The sequence below is a fragment of the Euprymna scolopes genome, chromosome 28, assembly GCF_053919585.1.
Source record: "Euprymna scolopes isolate OS-2025 chromosome 28, ASM5391958v1, whole genome shotgun sequence".
NCBI classification, from domain to species: Eukaryota; Metazoa; Mollusca; class Cephalopoda; order Sepiida; family Sepiolidae; genus Euprymna; species Euprymna scolopes.
Window position 1 is genome coordinate 7,868,857 of NC_136509.1, and position 11,376 is coordinate 7,880,232.

Below are 11,376 nucleotides of genomic sequence, written 5' to 3' on the forward strand. Positions count from 1 at the left end.
TTTAATTCAAACTGATTTTCTAAACTCTGCCACCCTTATATTTGGAAGAAGGTGTGGCGTCTGAGTATACCTGGTGTTCTTCTCTAGCCAATCCCTGTCTAGCACGTTAGATTCTGGTTCGCCTTGATTGGATAATTTACTACCCCCTACACACACGCAGCAGAACAAATATCTTATCGACGATTCTTATCGACCAGTTTATTTTCGGTCGTGACCTGTAAGGTCAGCCTCTAACCTAAACAATAGCTGGATACTTTCAAATAATAATTTCCACAGCAATTTTGTTTAATATTTCAACTTTGTTTGTTTCTTTTTTTTTCATCGTTACAAATAAAATGTACTTTACATCGGCGACTAAACCATCTCTCTTTTCAACCAGCAATGTAACCAGGCAGTCTCCTCGGATCTGCCATTAAAAAAAAAGGTTCTAATTCATCTTTCGATGACCCCCCCCCCTTTTAAGGCAATTTTCAAGCATAGTTTCAATTCACCTCTCCTTTACCCCACCCCCGGGCGTAATCTATGGCATCGTTGCTGGCTGGGTCACAATTGAAAGACGTATACAGTATTAAAAATCTTATTGTGACCCAAACTCAAGGAACCACCACCTGTTGTTGCCAGTAATTTCTGATGATGGTCTATGTGTTACATTTTTTTATGTACACAATATCCCATAAGTTCTGTCTGGATTTTAATTCTATGATATTTAATAGCAAGTTGTTTTATAACAAATATTATTTAGTAGATGATTATATAGTTATCGTTTCTCAAGACACTTTTATACAACATTTCATTCGATATACATGTTATAATCTATTAATGTATCAATCGGTGTCAACAGAAATTCGATTTTCTTTCATTCCCTGTAAGACATTCAGATCAAACACGTTTTGTTTATTACCGCGTTCTTAGCCTAGATATTTTTACAGATAATCTTTTATTTGATCATGTGATCGGTAAAAAATGCATTATCTCTTAGTATAAATTTGGAAAATATCTAAAGAAAACAAAAAAACATCTAGAATTGAATTAAAGAAAATGTATGTTTCAAAGTAAAACGCCGAAAGATCCCGAAGGAAGAATCTAAAATTAGAGTTGGTTCCAGTGGAGATCGAAACCTATCATGTTGGAACTTTTTTTGGAGATGAAAATTCTTGGGGTCGGACTCGATCAGGTAATTAACCGCTGCTTAGGACTGGAACGCTGAGGGCGGCGAGATAAAGTTGAACAAAGAGTAATCGTAAAAAGAGAGATGGCAAAACTATTGGGATTTGATACGTTTATAATATGAATTAGAAACTGATAAACGATGAGGAGCATGGACAACAAAGAGTATCTTCATAGAAAGAGTGAGACTATATACTGAAATAGAGATATAGACACACGAAGAGAATATACTATTAGAGAGAGAGAGAGAGAGGAAGAGAAATGGATAAAAAGAAAAGAAAAAGAAAGGTAAAGAAATCTATGTTAAATAAAGGCTTAATTGAATGAGCAAGCTTGGCTTGACTATTAATAACACGGGGTGCTATTGCTTATATAACCCAAGACCAGACAAATGTCCATAGAAACATTTATGCACCTGCTGTTAACGAAATTACTAATCACACAGCAGACTCCCTTTTATGCATACAATATCAAATACATGGTCTTCCATTTGAATATTAGAACGCTTAATCAAGTGAAATATCTCGCATGTAGTAATCTGTACAAACGATTTTATAATTTATAATTTAGTTGAATAAAGACAAATCTATGAGAGTTGACAAGAATTAACTTCTTATTCATTCATATTTCGCCTGATAAAACAGTGGCTACTTTGAAGTGCTTAGGTTTCTGAGTCACGAACTGTTTAACATATAAATTTAACGTGAAGAGATCCACTGTGTTCACGTCATTATGATTTGTATGGCAGTAAACACAATTTTGATATTAACCCACGTCTGACCGTCAAAAATCATAAAACCACACGTAATCAGTTAATTTTATCACTGTTACTTTGATTAGTAGTTGAAGTGATGTATGGGATTTTTATGAACCTTTACAATAGAAAAATTCTCGAAACTGATTAATAAAAATCAACTCATCCTTATATATTATTTAAAAAAATTAAAAATAAATTCTTTTAAGATGAGTAACCTGTATATTTATTGGCGAAATGTTTGCCTCATAGTTCTTCTTCTTAAACGAGCTGGCAAGTGCTCGTCTGAGCTCCAATCCCTGGTCCTCTCTCGCCAATCTTTCCCGAAAAAAAACCCGTCTAGCTGAAACCACTGTCAGTAATTTTCCCCACTCTTTATCTGTGCCTAAGTCAAAACGTAGGTTCCATGAACAAAGCTTCTTTCTTAGAAGTGCACGCCCGTGGAAGTCTGTTCGGTTTGCCTGTTTCCCACCTGACTGCAAGATGGATATCTTCAAGTCCAACATAAACAAATTCCTGATAAACCGCCCTCTTAAGTAAGACACTTTATCAAATCTCCATTACTAACGATTACCGCGATATTATCCCATTGATTACTGTACACACAATAACCTTTATCCCTGAGTGGCTTCCGAGCATTGATAAGTGATGCCTACCATGTAAAAAAATTCTTTAAACGTTTCGGCCAAACTATTCCTCTGGCCATTTTCAGGTGGTAAACTGTGAAGGGATAGGGATGCTGAGTTTCTTAACTGTATCCTCAGTAATTACTGCCTTCCACATTTTCGCCAACTAATCATCTGGCCTGTTTTTTAGTCGGAATAAAACCGCTAATATCAGACATTTCTCACCTGGAACCGTATAATAAGATAACAGTAGGCAAATAAATAAATAAATAAATAAATAAATAAATAAATATCTGTCATCTTTGATGTCACAAATTGCAGCTGCATTACTGAAGTCTTACTCAATCAAGCAAACAAACCCATCATTAACCAACCTAGATATGAAAGACAGGTATGCTAAAATTCTTTTCACACGGTTTTAATCAACTTTTTTTAGTATTTCACCGATTTTTATTTTAAAGTTCATAATATGCGAGAGGAAGACTCATAAAAGTCGAAAACGAATGCACATATTGCACGTTTCTGTTCACTCTGGAATAGAACATAGATGGTAGTATAATTTATGCGATAACGATTTGACTGTGATGCATTGTATAACAGAAATAATAGTTTCTATGTTTTGTATAGACATTTATTATTAAATGACTCGCAAGTCTAAATTCTGAAATTATCGCAGTTTTCATTAATAATTACTTAGGTAAAATATCAATTCAAAAAAAGGTAATTTGTCTTTTATTTGACAGATTTCTAAATGATCGTCTTTTAAATATTATATCAAAAATTGTTATAAACTCATTTCGTATGTTTTTCGCACGTTTTTGTACTTTTACTTCGTCATTTTTCTCACCGCCCAGCATTATTACTATTGCTATTTGTACCGAAATACAGTGAAACAACTTTTAAAAACTGTAAAATAGTTTTCAGTTCACCCAGAAATTAAAAATCAATGTAAAAACCTTTAAAAAGAATAAAAATAGGTTTAAATAATTTCATAATGAAAAAATACAATGAGACATTAATTATGTAAAAAAAACATATACTAAGTGACAAGAAAAGGGCTAGAGTCAGGGTGGTTCTATTACAGTAAAAGAAATGTAACTTTACGTTTTACTGAGATAGTTCATATAGACGTTTAGCAGGTAGATGCGAATAAACATTTGAACATTTCCACGAAATTGTATAATGGAGTCGCCAAACTGAACCTTAAAATATTGACTTTGTTTAGGATAATTCATCAATGGAAATAACTGAATTAAATGAAGAACGTCATGCCAAAAACGGGAATTGGGATTTTAACCTGTCATCTCGCGGCTCTTAGTTTTATGTTGTAACTAAAAAAAAGTTTACGTTTTATTCATTTTTTTGTTTAGTCTATAAAACAATCAAAATAATCATTTTGCAATTAGAAATCTAAAACTCACTATGTCTATCTGTTAGTCTGTCTGTCTCCATATTTCAAACTCCATCTCCTCCGAAACTAAAAGTCGGAAAGCGACGCAAGGGACCTCAAATGATTGGCTTTTTATGGACCGTAATTGTTTGGGTTTTTAGCCGGTTAAAATAGATTTTAAGAGTCAAAAATGGGTCAAAATTGAAAAAAATTGTAATATCGTTTGTACCTTCTTCTTAGTTTATTTTTAATCAGTTCATATACGTATCTCGTCGGTACAGTGGTAACGTCACCAGCTTTAAATGCTTAAGTTTTGCTTTCAGTTTTCATTCTAGCTGATGTGACCTAAATACTTATTTTAAACTTTTGAAATCACGACTGTAAATTAATACACTTACTGATAAAAAATTTAAAACCACTTAAAATCTTTAACAAACACCCTTTTTTTAAGGATATATATTAAGCGTTTCCGACTTAAGGTTACCAATACTACAATCTAAAAGCTTATGGAAACAAAAAGTTACATTCCAAAGATTTATTTTTAAAATTTACATTTTTATTAAATTAGGCTTTTTACAGATGATGAAAATTATAAAGCCAGACAAAGATTCTCTTAAATTGAACAAAAAGTGTATGAAAACATTCAACAATCAAACTTAATAATGAGTTCTTCCTCCAATGCTTTTGATGGCTTCAAATATTCTTTGGGGTATGCTAGAAATAAGGGTTTCCATTGAAGTGCGGAGGATCCTGCTCCAGTTTCTGAAGATAGTTTCACGAATTTCATTTTTTGTTGAATATAGTTTACCATTTCGATAAGCCTTTCCTGTCATCCATCCCCAAACATGTTCAGTTGGGTTCAAGTCCGGTGAGAATGCAGGATGCCCCAAGTGATGGACTTCATTTTCTTGTAGAAAGCTCAAAGCCCCTCTTACAGTGTTGATTGCAGCATTATCCTGTTGGAATAATCATCCATCCCCACACAAAGGATGACCCTCCATCATCAAAGATACTTTTTTGTAACATGTTCACATACTTAGATGCTGCCTGACGACCCTGCACCATCTGGAGCTCCATCGTCCCTCTGCAAGAAAATGTACCCCATACTATTATGGATCCTCCACCACTATGACGTGTGGAAAAATTTCAAGGGGCATGTTTTTTCATGCCAATATAACTGGAATCCATCAGGGTCATCTAAATTTAATTCTTTCTCATCAGAAAACATGTCTTCTTCAACTTCTCAACGTGCCAGGTTTGGTATTCATGACCAAATCTTAAGCGGTCCACTTTGTGACGAGGAAGTAATCAAGGAATGTGTTTACGCTTTTTATTTACCATGCTTTTCTGTTGTAAGTGTCGTCTGATGGTTATTGGACTGCAATCAGCATCTCTAACCGCCTTAATTTAACGAAGAAAGTCCTCTGACATTCATAATAACCCGTCTAATTTTCCTACTCTATGCAGGAAAAATTGGGGGGTACGAAAGGATTTTGCTTTTCCATAATTCTCAGTGATCTTTAGAAAGTTGCAAATAACAGTTTTACTACGATTTACATTAGCTGCTATCGCTCGCTGTGACAAACCTTGCTTATGGAATCCTAGAATTTGAGAGTGTTCAACTTCGGTTAGTTCTCTTGCTTTAGGCCTGGTAACAACTTTACACAGTGATTGCTAATCTCCAACTAATAAAAAGATAACGATTTATACACTTAGTCTTATAATTTCGATCATGTATAAAAAGCCTAATTAAATAAAAATGCAAATTTTTAAATAAAATTTTTCGAATATACTTTTTGTTTCCATAACCTTTTTGATTGTAGTATTAATAAGTCGGAAGAGTTTAACATCTAAAAAAAGGTTTCTTTGTAAAGATTTTTAAGTGGTCTTACATTTTTTATCAGTAGTGTATATACAAAATCTGAACGAATTAAAATATCATATTTAAGCGTATTTTTTACGCGCAGGCAAAGCCCCCCCTCGCTAGTAAGACTTGAAGTTTCTCGATTATACCCTCCCCAAGTTTCGATTCTTCCGCTTCCCGATTCATTTTTGATTAGTTTACTTGCTGATCTACTGTATTTGTTTCTAAGACGATTTTATTGTTTCTGTGTATCATGTACTCGCTCAAGTCTTTAGTCTAGCTAAAGTTTTCACATTAAGTTCAACTTCTATTTGATATACTGGTATACAGCGATGGATTTTAGAAATTGACTTTCAACCGAATCTATCAAAAGCTTGTAATTATCGCTTGTTTATCGCAGATGTACACATATTCAATGGTTCACTGCTCTTCCACTTTCAACTGACCGTGATACCTCAACTGTTCTTCGTAAACTTACCCAAGAACTCATGTCATTTTCTCAACTGAGTATACAAACGAGATCTCATGTCCTGTACACGATTTACTATTCATATTTAATCTTTTCCTCAAAGTTTATCAAATTGATGGCCTTCTATAACAATCACATTACAAACGTTGTATCATTGTTCTGTAATTACTCTTCATGCATCTCCTGTCCTCAATCCTCACTGATTTGGTTTCAGCTTTTAGATCACAAAACTGTATTAACATGCCAGTAGACATTTTCTTTTTCCGACAATATTAACTCTTTCCAGTCAGTGAAGCAATTATAGAAATTCTCCTGAATGTAATCATTTCAATCCTAACCTTTAGAATGTATTAATAAATACTTTAATGAAAAAGAAAACTATCAAAACCTTTTTTTTCATTTTGTAATGCTCATATTTTGTTGTTGTTTTTAGTCTAAAATGCTAAGAACACATTTGAATCAGTTATGTATTTTTCAAATTTACCGAGTATAAACTACGAGGGAGGAGAAGGTTTGCCGGGTAACTCACTCCCTGTCATCGGGGATGGGGCCACAGGGGGTTACTTTTAAATGGAAACCTTGTTCACACTTACACTCTTTGATGTACATTCATAGAAAATATGGCAGGGAAATCCATCATGGAGTGGGAGAAGTTTGGACGGATACCACCGCTCAAATTAATCAAAAGGAGTGGACCCCAGTGGTGTCATTAATAACTGGAAACCCTATGCACGCTCATACCGTCTGACGTAGAGCTACCGAGCTTGCCATGAGAACTCGCGATAGAAGCGGGGGTACGAGTTACATCACTCACATTTATCGATCCCACATGCACCTACACGTAAATATATATATATATATATATATATATATATATATATATATATATAATTATTACTATAATTTTTTTATATCTACAGACGCTAGGGGTTCGTTTATTTTAGTAAGCATCAATGCAGGGTGTCAAGATTACCGCCGGTCGAGAGATTGGAAACCGGCAACGAAGCATACTCTGACCTCATTAGTAAGAAACAAACTCACACTGCCACTGTTATATATATATTTTTATATATTTATATATATATATATATATATATATATATATATATGGACTTCATTTTCTTGTAGAAAGCTCAAAGCTACTCTTACAGTGTGAATTGCAGCATTATCCTGTTGGAATAATCATCCATCCCACACAAATGATGGCCATCCATCATCAAAAAAGAATATATATATATATATATATATATACATACATATATATATATATATATATATATATATATATATATATAGCCAGTAGAGTTTAGTTTCCTAGAAGTACATCCAATGAAACAACATATGTTTACCAAAGAGTGCTCAATGAGTGAACAGAGCAGGTATATTAAATTTATTTATGCAAACATTAATGGCTACATATGTGCATACATGTTTTTGTAATCACCCGCGTTGGGGGATTACGTCTTCAGACCAAGAATTACCGCCGAGAACTGATATTTCAAAGAAAAACATTTTTCTTATTTCGTTTACAAAGTTAGAATGTAACCTGGGTGGGAGTTATAAGCGGGGGGGGGGTCAAGTGAGGTCTTTGAAGATAATAAACATCTTCTTTTTTATTTCCCTTTCTTTTTATCTTTCCCATCTTTTGGTTTTTATGGCAGAAGGTACTTGAGAATTTAGTATTTTTGTCTTGCAGTCCGTAAATTAAAAACACTTTTTATGGTCACTGAGTACTGACCGGTGTCTTTTAATCTACACACATCCACACACATACATGTATACACACATACACACACACACGCACACACATATATATATATATATATATATATATATATATATATATATATATATACGCGGTTTTATGGATTTAGAAACCGTATACTCCTATTATCTATGTCATACTAAAAAGGAATTAAGTAGCAACACAAATTTTCAACTGATTTTATTCTGCAAAATTTACATTAGTTATGGAAAAGAAGTATACTAAACTCTTTTATGTGTAACGCTTTAATAGAACCCCATAGTACTAATAATAGTAAAACGTACTAAAACCTTCGCTAGTCAATGTAGTCAGATAATGAGACTAAAATATTGAAATGCGAATAATGTAATAAGCCCACATACAGATATACACACATACATACATATAGTAAGCTTTTAACGTATATGTAACGTAGCAACTGGCCGGTATGCAAATGAGCAAGCGGTTGCGCGAGCGTAAGTCCAGAGCGGAATCAGAGAAAGAATAAAGATTTTTAAAAAAAAGGGAGGAAGAAAGCAAAGCGGAAAGAGAAATATTTATGTTTGCGCACACGCTTTTATTTTATAAAGGCGTCAACACTTGTCACAGAGGTCATATGATTATAAAGGTTAATAAGTGCACAGTGGCCAATGGAACAATGTCGTGGTAGTTGTTAGTTGAATTTTGGTAAATTGGATTACTCAAGGGGAACGGCTCATCAAGAATTTGTTTACGCTGGACTTGAAGACCACCATATTTAAGTTCGTCAGAAAGCAGGCAAATGGAAATGAGTTTCGCAGGCGTAAAATTCTAAGAAAAAAGCTTTGTTCATGGAATGTACGTTTCGGTTTAGGCACAGATAAAACGTGGAAGAAATTATTCATAGTGTTTTCAGCTAGACAAGCATTTATCGTGAAAGCTTGGCGATTTGGGGTCATAAATTGGAGTTCAGCTCAGCACTTTACATCAAAATAACGCCAAAGTAGAGAAAGGCTTCTAACGTCTATTCTGTGAGACACTGCAGTCTTTTTTAACTACGTGGCGGCACAACAGGAACTTTAAAGCAAGGTGCCATACTTATATTCCTTTCAAATCTTTAACCAGCTTTTTGGACACCAGAATACGGTAGAACGAATCACAAACATAATAGCTAGTCGTAGCTGCATACAAAGAAACTGTTCATTAACCACTAGTGGAAAAGCTTCAATGCGACCATATTATGATTGGCTTGGAAATAGGCATCAGTCAGCTTGGTGGTTAAACAACCGGTAATAAATAAGGCTGAAGAAAAGACGTGTCGAATTATTTTCTTTTTTTTTCTTTGTGTGACTTTAATATTCAAGGTTAGGTTCGTGTTAAAATGCACAACCACTTTACATATATATCACAATTGATCTACACAGAATTTATCTCTTGACGAATTGTCAGGACAATGAAACTCCGAAAATATTGTGTAGCTTTATTGCCATATATATTTTCGAAAATTACTATCTAGCTCTACTGCGTATTGAGCCCTTTTTAGTAAATATGAAAAATAGATATATAAAATTGTGTGTAGGTGTAGGAAATTATTTATATATTAGTTTGTGTACTTCGACATGTGTAGCAAATTGCTAGAGAATGCAATTTTTTGTTGAAAAAAATAGGAATTGTGTTTAATTAACTATCCAAAATTCATCTTTTTCAATTGGCAGAAAGTAGCCACTAAAACCAAGGAATAAGATTCCTGCAAGATAAACCAATGTCCACTTTATATGTAAATAGAAATGTGTGTGCAATTAATCGTATATATATATATATATATATATATATATATATATGTGTGTGTATGTATGTATGTATGTATGTATGTATGTATGTATATACGTGTCCGGTCATGTCACGTGTTACTGGTACAATGTAACCCAGTAATACCTGCCTCATGGTCGGGTTACCGGCGACTAAACTGGTTCCGCCACCAGACTTGTTTGGTGAGGAGGGTGGCTAGTCTCCCTGAAGGATTAAACACAAGACCTTCCAAAGGGCGAATGAACCCTTTTTTGGGGTCAACGGTCAACTAGCACCGTGTGAGTTTGTATGTATGTATGTGTGCGTCGCGGTGGAGAGGGCCCCCGTAAGCCGTGGTGAAGCCACCTTTCTAGGAGAAGAAAATCTAATTTAAAAAACCATAAAGCGGGAGACCAGTACTCGTATTAAGCTGGTCTGCAGTTTAACTTGTTGCTGCCTATATTGCTCTTGCTTGTTGCTGGATCTCAACATTTTGAACCGAGAGAGAGACCTAGCTGTCGTACAAAGCTAAGACTCTGTAACATCATCTGTGTATAGATACTCCCTCACGCATTTGTCTATTAAAATGGTCCTGTGGCGATGGAAGTCATTTTTGGGGTCGTGTCTGAGGGAGTGACACTCGTCTGACAAGACGTTGCAATCATACTCATGTATATATATATATATGTATGTATATATATGTATATGTATATGCATATGTATATGCATATGCATATGTATATATATATATGCATATGTATATATATGCACATATATGTATATATATATATATATATATATATATATATATATATATATATATATATATATCGCTTAGTGTAAACAGAAATAAGTTACTTGGGAGAATATAGAATATTTTTTCTGAGGAATCTCGGGCTACTTTAAATATGAAATAGCAACTTATGTTCAATTAAGCATATGCAATAAATAATTTACAATAGACGAAAATTAACTATTCAATACAGAAGACAATATTCTTACTAAAAAAAATGCTTCTTTTTGAGGTAAAATAGCAACTTATATTTAAGTAAGCGTACGTAATAAAATATTTACAATAAAAGCATTGTATTTGGCAGTAAAGAATAGGTAGAATTCTGTTAGAACGTCAACCAAACAAATTACTCCATCGATCAGGTTTCTAATATTCGTTTCACTGTCGCCTTTCTTTGAGCGAATAGTCGTTTTTTATAGTTTTTTTTTTTATCATAGGCAATCTTTGCAAACACATTTTTAATTAAATTGGTTTAAATAAGTTTGTTGATTGTGTGTGTTTTTTTATTTTTATTTTTTTACAAAGGGAATAGATTTAATACTGGAGATGAGTCTATTACACTCTAAATGTAATCAAGCGTAAAGTATTTTTCCTATTAAATTTTTATATTCTTTTGGTGTCAATATTCGCCCAACTTTGACAGACCCTACCGTATCTAACTATTTAAGCGACAGCCCTTACATTTCAACACTCGCACCAATCAAATACTGCATCATTCACGACAGCTTCATTCCCTACCATCCCATAATTTGACGATATCTATTTTCAAACCTTTTACTACCACCTTTTCGTTTGAACCTCT